This window comes from Portunus trituberculatus, chromosome 37 (genome assembly GCF_017591435.1).
Source record: "Portunus trituberculatus isolate SZX2019 chromosome 37, ASM1759143v1, whole genome shotgun sequence".
Taxonomy (NCBI): Eukaryota; Metazoa; Arthropoda; class Malacostraca; order Decapoda; family Portunidae; genus Portunus; species Portunus trituberculatus.
The window spans coordinates 2,789,260-2,805,749 of NC_059291.1; the positions used below are offsets into that span (position 1 = coordinate 2,789,260).

General features: G+C 38.2%; 1 protein-coding gene across 1 annotated transcript in view; it reads left to right on the forward strand.

Moving 5' to 3' along the window:
• Positions 1-1,066: 1,066 nt before the first annotated feature.
• Positions 1,067-16,490, forward strand: part of LOC123513890 — a 29,107-nt gene continuing 13,683 nt past the window's right edge. Inside the window, exon 1 of the mRNA XM_045271353.1 lies at positions 1,067-1,203. The gene's annotated coding sequence lies outside the window, so the exon portion shown is untranslated. The remainder of the gene's footprint in view (positions 1,204-16,490) is intronic.

Here is a 16,490-nt window from a genome sequence, read left to right on the forward strand (position 1 = left end):
ATCTCCCATCCTCTCATTTTCCCTTTTGTGTGCAATATATCTGGACATTTTGTTGGTATCTTCTCTAGCTCTACTCCTGTATCCTTCCTATATAGCACCATTAGTCCTCCTCCCTTTCTATCTTGCTCCTCTCTCATATTATCTACTATCACACAATTAACACTGAAATTTATATCTCTTAGCTTCTTCTGGGTCTCTGTTAAGCAAACTATACTATCACTCACTAACTCTTCTACTTCTTTTGCTTTAATTTGTGTTAGCCCTTGTATATTTATTACCTTAATTTTTACACTCTTTTCGCTTATTTATTTGTCCCGTGCACCTGTATTTCAGTCCCCACCAGTGCCTTCTCCAATTCTCACAATTTTTCCCTTCTGTATTTTCTACTGGCTTCCTTGTTTTCTTTTTCTCTTGCAACTTTTCCTTTAGCATTGCGTCTTGTTCTCTCTCTTTCTTAGTTTTGTCAGGGGCAATCCTGATTTTACTTATGTCTTCCTCATGACAGTCTCTCAGCTGTCTGACCCTCTTCACCACCTCCCATTTATCATATACATCACGCAGACATACTATTAGGGGCCTCTCACTCCCTCTCACTTTCATTCCCATTCTGTACACCTTCTCCACCTGTGCTCCTTCCACCCCTAACTTCTCATGAAATACATGCTCACAGACTTCTCTGTCCTCCTTTTCTCTCTCCTTTGCCTCACTCTTCTCACTTTCCTTCAGGTTAAATACTATTATATTCTTTTTCCTCTTCTTTTTCAGTTTTTTTTTTCTTCTAGCTCTTCAATAACCTTTCCCGTCACTGCTTTCACCATTTCCTCCATCAACCGTAGAGTTTCATTAATCTTTTCATGCATTTTTTCCACTTATCTATCTCTTGCCTCAGGTCTCCCTGATCTTCTACCTCTCCTTTCTCACTCCATTTCTTTTCAATGACTTCTACCCTTTTGTTCATCTTAGTTTGTGTTGCTTTAAATCTTTCATCTTTTTTGAGCTGTTCTTTTTCTTCCATTACTTTTTTCTACCTGGCTACGGAGTGATCTCGAGCCACCTGTAGTCCTGTACCATCAAGATTCAAGATCAAAATCAATCCAGCTAGTCCAGTCCCCTTGAAGGTGAGATGCGTGTCCCTGCTCCGTCATGTTTTCCACCTTTTTCGCCGTCTCAGCTGTCATGCAGCCCCCCTGACTAGCCACACAGGTAAGTGAGAGACTAATTACTTCTCGGGCTCCTCAAGCAACAGGTGTCATGACAGATACAAGAAAGAAAGTTAGGAAAAGAAAAGATTGGATTCCCGTGTTTGTACGTTTGCATCTCGTCGCCTTGTTTGTTTGGCTTATTTCCTCATGTTTGCACACGCAGCTGTACCTTTTATGCGAGGGCAAAACTTGCTACTCGACTTAAAGTCTAGTGGGTAGACTAGCAAGTTATTTATTTATTTTTTACCGCAGTGTGGGCAATTACTGACTCCTAATGATGCACATTGCGTCTAAAACAGTTATGATATTAAGTTTAGGTTAGGTTAGTTTAGTTTTAGGATTAGGTTAACTTAGATTAAGTTTGTCTTGGTTGAATTGGTCGGGGGAAACAAAATAGACCAAATTTTGCATTTGCTCAGAAGGTCTAAGCCTTAGGAGACAAATGGCTGTATTTAGGAAACAGAAGACCTCTTGTCAATATTTATCACAAGGTAGCAAGAGATGCAATATTCCAGCAGTAAGAAAGAGGCTGAAGACAGTCAGTCAGAGGAGAGGAGTTGATGAGAAACTTTTGATTCAACCCTATCTAATAAAACTGTGAGTGGAACCACCCCATACATGTGAAGGTTACTCTATACATGGGTGGATAAGACAGATAAGACAATTGTACAGAGTTAGCAGTCAAGAGTAAGGAAAACTGGCAAAGACGTCTCAGAACGCCTAACTTCATAGAAGCTGTTTTAGCAAGGGATGAGATTTGAAGCTTCCAGTTTAGATTATAAATAAAGGATAGACCAACCATGAATGGTAAACTAAGCTATCATTCATCTCCCCCAAAAGATAAACTAACCTGATATCTTGTAACATAACCTAACCTAACTCTCCATAGGGTAATTGTACTATGAATATCTGCCTTGTTATTTATCTCGTATCAGGACAGTCACCAACAAACTAATAGAATAAAAGAGAAGGTCACACAAGGTACTTATCATGACCATATCTATTCTCGCTGCCACTGCCTCTAAATTTCAGCTGTTTTAATCCTATATTTGTTCTTATTATATCTTTCTTTATTACCATTTGACACCAAAACATTACAAAGATGAGCAAAAGTAGAAGATTCAAGGAAAAAAAATACAACCTGTGACAGTCTCTCTCTCTCTCTCTCTCTCTCTCTCTCTCTCTCTCTCTCTCTCTCTCTCTCTCTCTCTCTCTCTCTCTCTCTCTCTCTCTCTCTCTCTCTCTCTCTCAGGGACATCAGGTTTTAGAAGCTTGTGGCAGAGCATGTGAGCAAGGATTGAGTACAACTAGGCAGGCTGGGTAGTTTCTGCAACCAGCCTGATAGTATCCACACCACTCCACGCTGTCTTATTTCCACTAAGGAAGGCAGTGCACCATATCATGCAGGTAAGATCATTGTGTGTGTGTGTTTGTGCACCATTTTATGTTTTAATGTATATTGTGCTGTGTACAAAAAAAAATATTGTGGTCAATAAAAATATGAATATGAATATGAATATGTGTGTGTATACATATATATGAAGTGAAACAGTTCATGAAATTTTGTTGTCCTAATGAAGAAAAGTTGAAATGATTGAATTGTAAGATGTACAGATTCTCAGTTTTTCTCTGAACTTTGTGTCTGTCAAAGATAAATGTGATCAATCTGTGTTATTGATTTATTTATTAGGCATTGGTGAGTGCAGTTTGTGTGTTTGTGATTGGTGGTGTTTTGTATGCGTAAGGAGGGATGAATGGCTGAGTTGTACATGTTTCCAGGGTGTTGGCTAGTGCAGTGACGGTTTGTGTGCCCCCCACAGGACGTGCTGCACTGATTGCGTGGCGTCGAGGGAAGCGTTTCTTTGTATCCCTGCCCAGCACTTTATTGAACACATGAAGGTGCTCGAGAGTTTCAAGAAAGGAGTGACACACACACTGCTGCACTCCAAGTAAGGCAAACAAGTTGTCAAGTAGTAGTTATTTTGACTTGTTCCAAATAGTGTGGCTTTGTTTGGCTGGGTTTGTTATATACCTTCCTGTACCACAAATGTGATTACAAGTGATCAGTTTTGATGATTTCAGATTGATAAGACATGCAAATGACTGCTAAACATGAACTTTTGTTGACTCCTTTCTTTTTGTTGCAGGCTTGTGGAGGTCCAGCGGCACACTGCACTCTGCTTTCATAAACGTGTGTGCAGACTGCAAGACAGAGAGGGGCAAGGATGGAGGATGCTTCAACATTCACACCACCATTGGTTCATGCTTTCTTTTTTGTGGAAAGTAGTTCACACAGTTTTAACCAAAACATATATATATATATATATATATATATATATATATATATATATATATATATATATATATATATATATATATATATATATATATATATATTTATTTATTTATTTATTTTTTTTTTTTTTTATTTTTTTTTTTACTTATTTATTTATTTATTTTTTATTTATTTATTTTATTTATTTATTTTATTTTATTTATTTTTTTTTTTATTTATTTATTTATTATTATTATTATTATTATTTTTTTTTTTTTTTTTTTTTTTTTTTTGTGTGTGTGTGTGTGTGTGTGTGTGTGTGTGTGTGTGTGTGTGTGTGTGTGTGTGTGTGTGTGGCCTAAGCACCTGCAGGTATGCTTGAAGAGTATGTATGGGAAGTGCCGTTCAGCTTCCACCCATTAGTGGAGCAGGCAATTTTGTTTATAGTGGTAGCCATATTAGGGCCCATATCACCACCTAAGCACATCTTTGGTGTAACCACCTTGAACCTGGATATCATGGTGACATGTAGGTAACTTTAAACCAATCAGTAAATGGCAATATTTGGCAATTTGACCTTTGTGCATTGATCACTTCATTACATGTAAGTGTATATTTAGCTACAAGGAAGAATGGTTTATGAAATTTGTAATGTATAAAAAGGGACTTATTAGAGATCTTGCATTATGAAGATTTGTATAAAGATCTTTGTTTATTAGCATGATCTAATTGTATCAGTTTTAACAATCCAGTTTGTACAAACATGAACCATTGACCATTGCAGTTCCTGCAGATGGAATTTCAATCAACACTGCAAGGTGTATTTACCTAGTTATATTGTGCAGGGTTCAAGCAGGGCTCATAGTGTTCTGTCTCCATGTCGTTCTGTCTCCATGTCTCCACTTATTAAATTTTCTTTGAAGTTATGCATATTATGTGCTGTAAAAACTTCATCACTTAATGCATTCCTTTTTTCAAATGTTCTATGTGGAAAACTGTATTTTCCAACATCCTTCACACACTGCCTCATCCTAATCATCTTTACGTGTCCTCTTGTCCTTCCAGCTGCTTCTGTCACCAGCACCATGTCTTCCTTGTCTATTTTTTGGTCTCCACATTTCCTTCAGTCATTTCTTCATTCTTCTCCTTTAGTTCTGGCACTATCACTGTAGCTATCTTCTGGATTCATACCAATCTTCTTACATCCTTTTTCAAGCTCGGTGACCACATCACTGCTGCATATCCCAACATTGGACCTATCATGCTCATAATAATTTTTTTCAATATATCTTTGTCCAAGTATTGAAGTGCCACTTTAATATTAGTATATCTAAATATCTTAGTTATGTGTTTTTCAGGGTTCAGATTTTCTTGCATAACTACTCCCGGATCTTTTTCCTCTTTAGTCTTCATTATTTGTTCTTCTCTCATCAGATAGTTCCATACTGGTCTTCTCTTACTCTTTCTTAATTCTATTACGTGACATTTCTTGGCATTGAACTCTAACTTCTGGTCTTCTCTTACTCTTTCTTAATTCCATTATGTGACATTTCTTGGCATGGAACTCTAACTTCCAGTTCTTCCTCCACTCATAAATTTTGTGTATATCTTCCTCCAGCAGCAAACAATCCTCTTGGGTTTTGATTACTCTTAGCAATTTTGCATTATCACCAAACAAATTAATATAATTGGCTACCCCATTCTGTATGCCATTTACATATACCTGGAACATAATGGGGGCTAACACTGATCCTTGTAGCACTCTACTTGTTACTTTACTCCAGGATGAGTATTTTTCTCTGATCACAGTTCTCCTCTCTCTCTCCTTCAAGTAATCTCTTATTCAATGTAACAAAGTTCCTCTTAGTCCTGCTATGCTCTCTAAGTTCCAGAATAGTCTGCCATGAGGTACTTTTATCAAAAGCCTTTTTTTATGTCTAGGTATACTGTGTCCGCCCACCCATCTCTGCTCTCCAGTCTTTCTATCACTGTTGATTAGAAACTTAAGTTCAACACACATGACCTTCTTGTCCTGAACCCAAATTGTCTGTTTGATATAACCTGTTCTTTTTTCAGATATTTACCCATTTTTCCTTTATAATTTCACATACCTTCCCCCACAAGTGACACCAGTCTGTATTTTAGTGGGTCATTTGACTTTCCTCCTTTGAATATTGGGATTATGTTGGCTCTCTTCCATTCCAGTGATACTCTCCCTTCTTTTAATGAATTTGTAACCATTTCCCAAATTGGATCTAACACCTGCTCTTTACATTCCTTTAGTGCCCAGCTTGATGCACCATCTGGCCCCATTGCTTTTCTGACATTCAAATTATTGAGTAGTCTTCCAATATTTTCTTTGTGCATTATGATTTCCTGCAATCCTCTGCAATGCAATTTCTTATTTGGTTTTGTAAATTCCTCTTCTTCAGTGAACACAGTTTTGAAACTCATTAATTATTTAATTCGTTTCCTTTGCTATTTGGTATGTCTTCCCTCCTTTAATTATTTTTTCTATTGTTTCCTTATTTTTCATCTTACCATTTATATACTGTTTGTGTGTGTATTTACCTATTTGTGATTACAGGGCCCAAGCCGTAGCTCTCTATGTCCTATCTCTTTGTCCACACTTGTCCAATTTTTCCTTCATTTGACTGACACTCGCCGCACACACCACATCTATGATCAGTTTGTTCCATGATCCATGCTCCGATACGGGAAGCTATACTTCTTGATGTCGCTCGTGCAGGAGTCCTTCAGTATTTTCTTTGGGTGTCCTCTTCGGTAATTACTGGATGCCATCGTGATCAGGTTCTCCCTATCCAATATGTCCACTCCATGTACTATTTTGAACATTGTTATCATATCCCCTCTGACTCTTCTTTCTTCCAACATGCTTAATTCCAGCCTATTTAACCTCTCCTCATACAGTACCTCCTTAAAGTCTGGTATCATTCTTGTTGCTAACCTCTGCACTCTTTCCAGTTTCTTGACATGTTTCTTCATGTATGGTGACCAAATTACTGATGCATATTCCAACTGTGGCCTAATCAGGGTGGTCAATATTTTCTTTATCATGTTCCCATCCAGGTAATTAAATGCCCATCCTATACTTTGGAGCATGCTGTACGTTTTTCCAAATATTCTATTAATGTGCTTTTCTGGAGACAGATTACTCTGTACAGTCACTCCCAAGTCTTTCTTCTCTGACTTCAATTACAGTCTTCCCCCCCAGCTGGTAGTATTTATATGGTCTATATTTACTTTTACCCATTCTCATTACACAGCTTTTGTTGGTATTGAATTCCATTTGCCACATCCTGCTCCATTCATATATTTTGTCCAAGTCCTTCTGCAGTATATTACAGTCATGCGTATTCCTCATTCTCCTCATAATCTTTGCATCATCTGCAAACATATTCATATAACTTCTCACTCCCTCTGGCATGTCATTTATATAGATCAGGAACATGATGGGACCAAGCACCGAACCTTGGGGAACTCCACTGGTTACCTTCCTCCTCTCTGACTTCACTCCCTTCACTACTATCCTCATTTCTCTACCTGTCAAATAATTTCTCATCCATTCCGTCAGATTTCCCCTTATTCCTCCGATACTACTTAACTTCCACATCAATCTGTTACGTGGTACTTTATCAAATGCTTTTTTTAAGTCTAGGTATACACAATCAACCCATCCATCCCTCTCTTGTAAAATATCGACCACTCTTGAGTAGAAACAGCAAATTTGATACACACGATTTCCCTTTTCTAAAGCCAAACTGTTTCTCACTTAGTATTTCTTTGTTTTCCAGGAACTCACACCACTTGCTTTTGATCACTTCTTCACATATCTTACACATAATGCTGGTCAAAGAAACAGGTCTATAATTCAATGGTTCCATGCGACATCCACTTTTGTAGATTGGTACTACATTTGCCCTTTTCCATTCTACTGGGACCTGTCTCGTGTTGATAGATGTTCTTGTTAAATCTAAAATTGGATCTAGCAACTGCTCTTGACATTCTTTTAACATTCTTCCAGACACACCATCTGGTCCCATTGCCTTGTTAACATCAAATTGACTTAAAACTTTTGCAATGTCACTCTTTGTTACTATAATTTCTTGCATCCATCTTGTCACAGGTAACATCCATCGATTGAATTGTGTTTCTTCTGTGAATATTTTGCAGAAATTCTCATTCAGTTTTTCAACAATGACACTTGTATCTTCATATATATAATCTCCAACCTTTAATTTATCAACTGTTTCTTTTTTCTGTAATTTACCATTAATGAATTTATAAAACATTTTGGGATCACTTTCACAATTCTCCACTATTCTCTGTTCAAATTCTTGTTGTGCCCTTCTTCTCACTTGAACATATTTATTTCTTGCATTCCTATATGCTTCTCTCTCCACTTCCTCATTATTTCTCTTGTATTTTTCCCATGCCTTTTCCTTCTCCCTTTTTGCCTTGTCACAGGTTTTGTTAAACCATTGATCTCCCTTTAAGATTTTCTTAGTATATTTTGGCACAAAGTTCTCTGCGGCCTCACTATATATTTCCATAAATTTTTCATATTTTAACTGCATGTTTGTTTCCTGGTACATTTCGGACCAATCCACATTTCCAAAGTAATTTCTCAACTCCTTATATCTTCCCTTAGCATAATTTAGGCATTCCTCCTTGTATCCAACTTCATTATCTTTGCTGAACCCCACCTTTACCTCAAATTTCAATAATTCATGATCACACTTCCCCAAAGGACACTCATGCTCAATCTCATTTTCTAGATTTACTCCCTTTGTGAATATCAAGTCCAGTCTCGACGGGGCATCACCCCTCCTTCCCTTTGTTGGATGCCTCACCCACTGTGTCATCAAATTTCCCACCGCATAATTTAATAGCTGCTCAGCCCATTCTCCACCATTCTCCACTTCAAATTCCTCCCAATTGACGTCTTTACAGTTGAAATCTCCAACTATAACCATTTTTGCTTTCTTTGCAGCTTCATTTCTCATTCTTTCCAATGTGCTTTCCACCATACTATTATACTGATCATTTGACCATGCACTTGTTTTTGGTGGTACATACACAGTTACAATATTGATATCTTGCCTTCCATCAGTCACCACCACACCCACCACTTCCTCCTCGTCTCCTCCAAGGCACACATTTTGCACTATTAAGTCTTTTCTTGTTAACACAATTATTCCACCTCCACTTTTATTCACTCTATCTTTTCTCCACATTCTATAATTTCCCCCTCCAAACCAATCTATTTGTATATTCGGTCTCAATTTAGTCTCCACTATACACATAATATCTGGTTTATCCCTTATCAGATGGTCCATACACTCTAATCTTTTTATAGGAAGCCGTCTATGTTAGTATATGATACTCTTATGTCTTTCTTCCTTATCTGCTCCTTTGTCTGGTCTTTTACTCCCTCTCTTTTGTCCACCACTTCCACACTTTGTCGTTTCTTATTTTCCAAAAAACTTCTTTTCTTCTTCTGTTCTTGCCTCATTCCTCTCTCTCACCTCTGTCACCATTTCTCTCATCTTAGCCCTTTCCTCCTGCGACATATTTCTTCTTGCACAAATCATGTTTGTCTCTTGACAATTTTTCAGCTTCCATGCATTTCTCAATACATGCTCAGCAGCTACTTGGGATTTTAATGTTATCTTCATGGCTCTAGACTTTCCTTCTTCATACTTTCCCAATCTCATATATTCCTCAACTTCTCCAAATGCATTTTCTTCTTCCGAGATCTTATTCAGCATGGTCTTAATCTTCTCTTCCTCCTTAATTTTTCTCTCCTGCCAGTTTCTTATATTAATAATCTTCCTTCCTTTAATCCACTCACTACCACAGACTTTTTCTTTTCTGCAATGTTTCTCACCATTGTCTCCTCTTGCTGTAAAACTTTAACAATCTCCTGTTGGGCCAACTCACTCTTTTCTTTTTCTTGTTGTTTAATTATTTCTCTAAAACTGTTATGCACTTCTTCATTGTTTTTTATCACCTCCTCCAGCCTAGTGTCTCTTTGTTTACTTTTCTCCTCTCCTTCTTTTAGTTTTCTTTCCATCTTGGTTATTTTTACAGTTAATTCCTGACACTGTTTTCCTAGGAGCGCATTGTTACTTTCCAATTCCAACTTTTGTGTCAACAACTTGGCATTTTCCCTGATAAGCATTATGACTTCCCTACGGAAGGCCTCATTTTCTCTTAGGACTCTATCCAACTTTTCCTCTATTACCACTATTGTTCCAATTCTTTTTTCCATATTCTCAATTTTTCTGTCCAAACTCACCTCTCTCAGTCCTGGGGAATCCAAAAAACCCACAAATGAATCCCTTCTCGCTTCCGTCATGTTTATGGGTATCAGCTATTTGCAGGTTGGTGACCGCACAAACAAACTTTTCACACACTTCACCTCTTCCTATTTTGTGACATTCCTCACTTTCCCCCCACTCATCACCTCATTGGACCATAGAGACATTCCTATTACTGCTCTGGCCCTGTATATTCACGTATAGGTAGATATTTGATGCCGTGGCTGGAGCCCCCTCTCCAACGTCTTGTCAGTGTGTGTGTGTGTGTGTGTGTGTGTGTGTGTGTGTGTTTACCTAGTTGTATTGTGCAGGGTTCAAGTGGGGCTCATAGTGTCCTGTCTCCATATCTCCATTTATCTAATTTTTCCTTAAAGTTATGCACATTATGTGCTGTAACAACTTCATTATCCATTGCATTCCATTTTTCCACCATTTTGTGTGGAAAACTGTATTTTCCAATATCCTTCACACACTGTCTCATCTTGATCTTCTTTTCATGTTGTCTTGTCCTTCCTTCAGTCAACAACACCAGGTCTTCTTTGTCTATCTTTTCAATATCATTTACTATCTTATGCATTGTTATTAGGTCGCCACATTCTCTTCTATCTTGTAAGGTTGGCAGTACCATTTCCTTCAATTGTTTTTCATATGTGAGGTCCTTTAATTCCAGCATAATCTTTGTAACAATCTTCTGTATCCTTTCCAATTTTCTTATATCCTTTTAAGAGCTCAGAGACCATACCACTGCTGCATATTCCAGCCTTGGGCATATCATGCTTGTGATGATTTTTTTCATCATATCTTTATCCATGTAATGAAATACCACTCTCATATTGGTCAACATTTTATATGATAGTCCAAATATCTTGCTTATGTGTTTTCAGGGCTCAGATTTTCCTATATGATCACTCCCAGATCTTTTCCTCTTTAGTCTTTATTATTTGTTTCTCTCCCATCAAATAGTTCCATATCAGTCTTCTCTTACTCTTTCCTAGTTCCATTATGTGACATTTCTTGGCATTAAACTCCAATTTCCACTTCCTGCTCCACTCATAGATCTTGTTTATATCTTCCTGCAACAGCAGACAGTCCTCTCTGGTTTAGATAACTCTTAGCAGCTTTGCATCATCAGCAAATAAATTTATATGACTGTTTATCCCAATGTGAATGTCATTTACATAAATCTGAAACATAATGGGGGCTAACACTGATCCTTGTGGCACTCTGCTAGTTACTTTACCCCAAGATGAGTATGTATCTCTGATCACAGTTCTCCTTTCTCTATCCTTCAAATAATCTCTTGTCCATTCAAGCAAAGTTCCTTGCAGTCCTCCTATGTTCTCTAGTTTCCATAGTAGTCTTCCATGAGGGACTTTATCAAAAGCCTTCTTAATATCCAGGTATACTGTGTCTACCCTTCCATTTCTATTTTCAAGCCCTGCAATAACTGGAGTAGAAGCTTAAGTTTGATACACATGACTGCCCTGTCCTGAACCCAAATTGTCTATTCGATATGACTTGCTCCTCTTGTAGAAATTTAACCCATTTCTCTTTGATAATTATTTCACATAACTTTCCCAAGACACTTGTAAGTGTAACGACACCACTTGCTCTCGTGCCCACAATCTTGAATCTTCAGAATTTTCTACCATCTGGCTAAGACTTCAATGTCACTCTCTAACTAAATTCATCTGTGCTGTATACCTCTCACCTAATTCCTCTGACTATGTAAAATTCTTTGACTATTTGACTTCCAAGGTGGAGCACATCTTATCTCACTTTCCTTTTGCTGAGATCTCCATTTTAGGGATTTCAATGTTCACCACCAGCTTTGGCTTTCATCTTCTTTCACTGACCAACCTGGTGAACAAACCTTCAACTTTGCTATCCTTCATGACCTAGAGCAGCTAGTGCAGTTCCCTACCCGTATTCCTGACCGCCTTGGAGACACGCCCAACATTCTTGATCTTTTCCTAACCTCCAACCCTTCTGCTTACTCTGTTAAACTTTCCTCTCCGTTGGGCTCCTCCGACCACAATCTAATTTCCGCTACCTGTTCTATCACTCCAGTGCAGCCTCAGGACCCGCCTAAGCGGAGGTGCTTCTGGCATTTTAACTCTGCTAAGTGGGAGGAACTAAGGCAGTACTATTCTGATTTCCTTGGGATGATTATTGTTTTCATGTCAGAGATCCTTCTCTTTGTGCCGAGCGCATAACAGAGGTGATTATCTCTGGCATGGAGCTATACATTCCTCATACTTTCTCTAACCCTAAAGCTAAAAAGCCTTGGTTTAACTCTGCTTGTTCTCGTGCTGTCAATGATAGAGGCGGCTCACAAACGGTTCCGTAGCCATCCAACTGCTGAAACTCATGCCCTATATATTTCTGCCCGTAATCATGCCAAATCTATTCTCCAACTTACTAAAACTCTTTCATCAATAGAAAATGTCAAAGTCTTTCCAATTCTAACTCCTCTCGAGATTTCTGGCATCTAGCCAATAATATCTCTAACAACTTTACTTCTTCGTCTTTCCCTCCTTTACTTCATCCAGATGGCTCTACAGCTGTCTCTTCTTTTTCTAAAGCTGAACTCTTCGCTCAAACCTTTGCTACCAACTCAACTTTGGATGATTCTGGGCATATTCCTCCTACTCCTCCACCCTCTGACTACTTCATCCCTAAAATTAAAATTCTTTATAAAGACGTTTTCCTGGCCCTCTCTGGCCTTGATTCTCGGAAGGCTTACGGTCCGGATGGAGTCCCTCCTGTTGTTCTCAAAACTGTGCTTCCGAACTCGCTCACTGCCTGGTCAAACTCTTTCATCTGTGTCTCTCTACTTCTATTTATCCTTCTTGCTGGAAGTTTGCTCACATTCAACCTGTCCCTAAAAAAGGTGACCACTCCAATCCTTCTAACTACCGCCCTATAGCTTTGATTTCCTGCCTTTCTAAAGCCTTTGAGTCTATCCTTAATAGGAAGATAATGAGGCATCTATCAGCTCACAACCTTCTCTCTGATTGCCAGTATGGTTTCCGTAAAGGCAGATCTACTGGTGATCTTCTTACTTTCCTAACTGAATCTTGGTCATCCTCTTTTAGGGACTTCGGTGAAACCTTTGCTGTCGGCCTTGACATATCGAAAGCCTTCGATAGAGTCTGGCACAAATCTTTAATTTCTAAACTACCCTCCTACGGATTCTATCCTTCTCTCTGTACCTTCATCTCCAGTTTCCTTTCCGATCGTTCTATTGCTGCTGTAGTAGACGGTCACTGTTCTTCCCTAAAACTATCAACAGTGGTGTTCCACAGGGTTCTGTCCTATCACCCACTCTCTTTCTATTATTCATCAATGATCTCCTAAATCTGACTCAATGCCCTATCCACTCCTATGCTGATGATACCACCTTGCATTATTCAACAGCGTTCAACAGACGCCCAACCCAACAACAATTAAATGACTCAAGGCGAGATGCTATAGGACGCCTAACTTCTGATCTTTCACTTGTTTCTGATTGGGGCAGAGAAAACCTGGTTTTGTTCAATGCCTCAAAAACTCAATTTCTACAACTATCTACTCGACATAACCTTCCAGACAACTATCCTCTCTTCTTCAATAACACTCAACTTCCCTCTCCTCTACATTAAACACACTCGGTCTATCCTTCACTAAAAATCTAAACTGGAAATTTCACATCTCTACTCTTGCTAAATCAGCTTCCAAGAAGTTAGGTGTCCTGTGGCGTCTTCGTCCATTTTCTCTCCCTCCCAGCTGCTTGCTCTGTACAAAGGCCTTATCCGCCCATGTATGGAGTATGGCTCTCATGTCTGGGGATCCACACACAGCTTTACTAAACAAGGTGGAATCTAAAGCTTTTCGTCTTATCAACTCTTCTCCTCTAACTGACTGTCTTGATTCTTTAAGTCACCGCCGCAATGTTGCATCTTTATCTGTCTTCTACCGCTGTTTTCATGCTGTCTGCTCTTCTGAACTTGCTAACTGCTTGCCTTCCCCTCCTGCGGCCTCGCTGCACAAGACTCTCTACTTCTTCTCATCCCTATTCTGTCCATCTTCCTAATGCAAGAGTTAACCAGTATCTTCACTCCTTCATTCCCTACACTGGTAAACTCTGGAACTCTCTACCTGTGTCTGTATTTCCACCTGCCTATGACTTAAACTCTTTCAAAAGAGGAGTGTCAAGACACCTCTTACGTTAACTGGACCCTCCTTTTAGATTTTTTGTTTTTCTTTCTCCTACTTTCCTCTAAACAGGGCCTGGCAACCAGCGGATTTTTTTTTCCAACACTGTTTTCCCTTGGCCAGTGCCCTTGTAATGTAAAAAAAAAAAAAAAAAAAAAAAAAAAAAAAAGTGACACTGGTCAGTAGTTTAGTGGTTCAGTTGCCTTTCCTCCTTTAAATATTGGTATTATGTTGGCTCTCTTCCATTCTAATGGAACTTCCCCTTCATTTATTGAACTTGTAATTATTTCCCAAATTGGATCCAGTAGTTGCTCTTTACATTCTTTCAACAACCAACCTGATACACCATCTGGCCCCATTGCTTTTCTGACTTCCAACTTATTCAATAATCTTCCAATATCCTCTTTGTGGACTGCGATCTCCTGTAATCCTCAGCAAACCCATGTCCTATTAGGTTCTGTGAAATCATCTCCAGTGAATAATACTGTTTTGAAGCTCTCATTCATTATTTTGCACATTTCCTCCTCTGTTTGGTATGTCTTCCCTTCTTTAATTATTTTTTCAGTTGTTTCCTTATTCTTTGTTTTGCCGTTTATAAACTTGTAGAAATGTTTGGGTTCATCTTTGCTTTTATTCACTACATCTTTCTCAAAGTTTCTTTCTTCCTCTCTCCTTACTCTAATATATTCATTTTCCGCTTTATGAGTTTCTTCCATGCTTTATCTTTTCCCCTTTTTGCTTGTATGCATCTAGCATTGTACCAAGCATATATTTTCTTTCTTAACTCTATAAACAGGTACTAACTTTTTTATTGCTTCATTATATTTCTGTAAGAATATGTCATATTTCCCTTGAACTCTCTTTCTGTAATAATATTACTCCACTCAGTATCAGCAAAATAGATCCTTAATTTCTCAAAATCTGCTCTTGCATAATTTAATCTCTCTCCTTTATAGTCCTTTGCTCTTGCATAATTTAATCTCTCTCCTTTATAGTATAGTATGTAAGATACTAGAGAAAATCATTAAGGGTAGTATTTGGGAGCATTTAAATGAGAATAGATTAATTAGAGATACCCAACATGGCTTTAGATCAGGGAGGTCCTGTCTTACAAATTTGCTCGATATCTTAGAATATATTACCAAGGAGTTAGATGATGGAAATAGCATAGATGTTATATATCTAGATTTTAGCAAGGCATTTGATAAGGTACCGCATAGGAGGCTAGTGTACAAATTGAGACTACATGGGATAGGGGTAGGTTAGTTGATTGGATTAGTGAATGGCTTTCTGATAGGAAACAGAGAGTAGTATTAAATGGGGCAATGTCTGAGTGGAAGGAAGTGGTTAGTGGGGTACCCCAAGGATCAGTGCTAGGACCTCTTCTTTTCTTGGTGTACATTAACGATTTAGATATAGGAATTAGTAGCAAAGTATCAAAGTTTGCAGATGATACTAAGATAGCATGTGCAGTACAGGGTGAAAAGGACAATTACAGAATACAACGAGACCTGGACAGGCTGATAGCATGGGCAGACAGGTGGCAGATGGAGTTTAATTCTAAAAGTGTCAGGTTATGCATTTAGGTAAAGACAACACAAACTTTAGCTATGAGATGGAGGGATGTTGGCTAGAGGCAGTAGAGGAGGAAAGGATTTAGGAGTAGTGATAGACAGAACTATGAAATTTTCAAAGCAATGTTTAGAAGCAAGAAATAGGGCAAATAGGATCCTGGGTTTTATAAATAGAAATGTTAGTTATAAAAGTAAGGAAGTGGTGCGTAGCTTATATAATTCCTATGTTAGGCCCCATTTAGAGTATTGCATACAGGCCTGGTCACCCCACTATAGGCAGGATATCAACATGTTAGAAGCAGTTCAGAGAAGAGCAACTAGGATGATACCAGCATTAAAGTGCCTGGAGTATAGAGATAGATTAAAGGAATTAAACATGTTTTCATTTGAGAGGAGATGTATAAGAGAGGATATGATAGAGTTATTTAAAATGTTTTCAGATACGAACTACATAGATGTGAGATCTTTCTTTACCTTAGAGGAGGAAATAGGACTAGAAATCATGGCAGGAAGATTAGAAAGCAAGGCTGCAGGTTAGATATAAGAAAATATTTCTTTAGTCATAGAGTGGTAGACTTCTGGAATGCATTGCCAGAGACGGTTGTAAATAGCACTAGTTTGACAATGTTTAAAAACAGATTAGATAAGCACTTAAATTTATTAGATTTATGATTATGTATAGCACTGCATGATAGTTTTATAAGAAATTTACTATAGTTAAACAAGACATGATCCCCATGTATGGGGACCACAAATTGTAGAGGATTTCGCTGCAGGACTTACCCCTGTTAATGGGCCAAATATTTAGAATTAGTATATAATGTATTGTGTACTTGTAAGTGTATCTTTAAGTACTGATGACGAGGTCGCTGTGCGACAGATACAGGATAACCTAGAT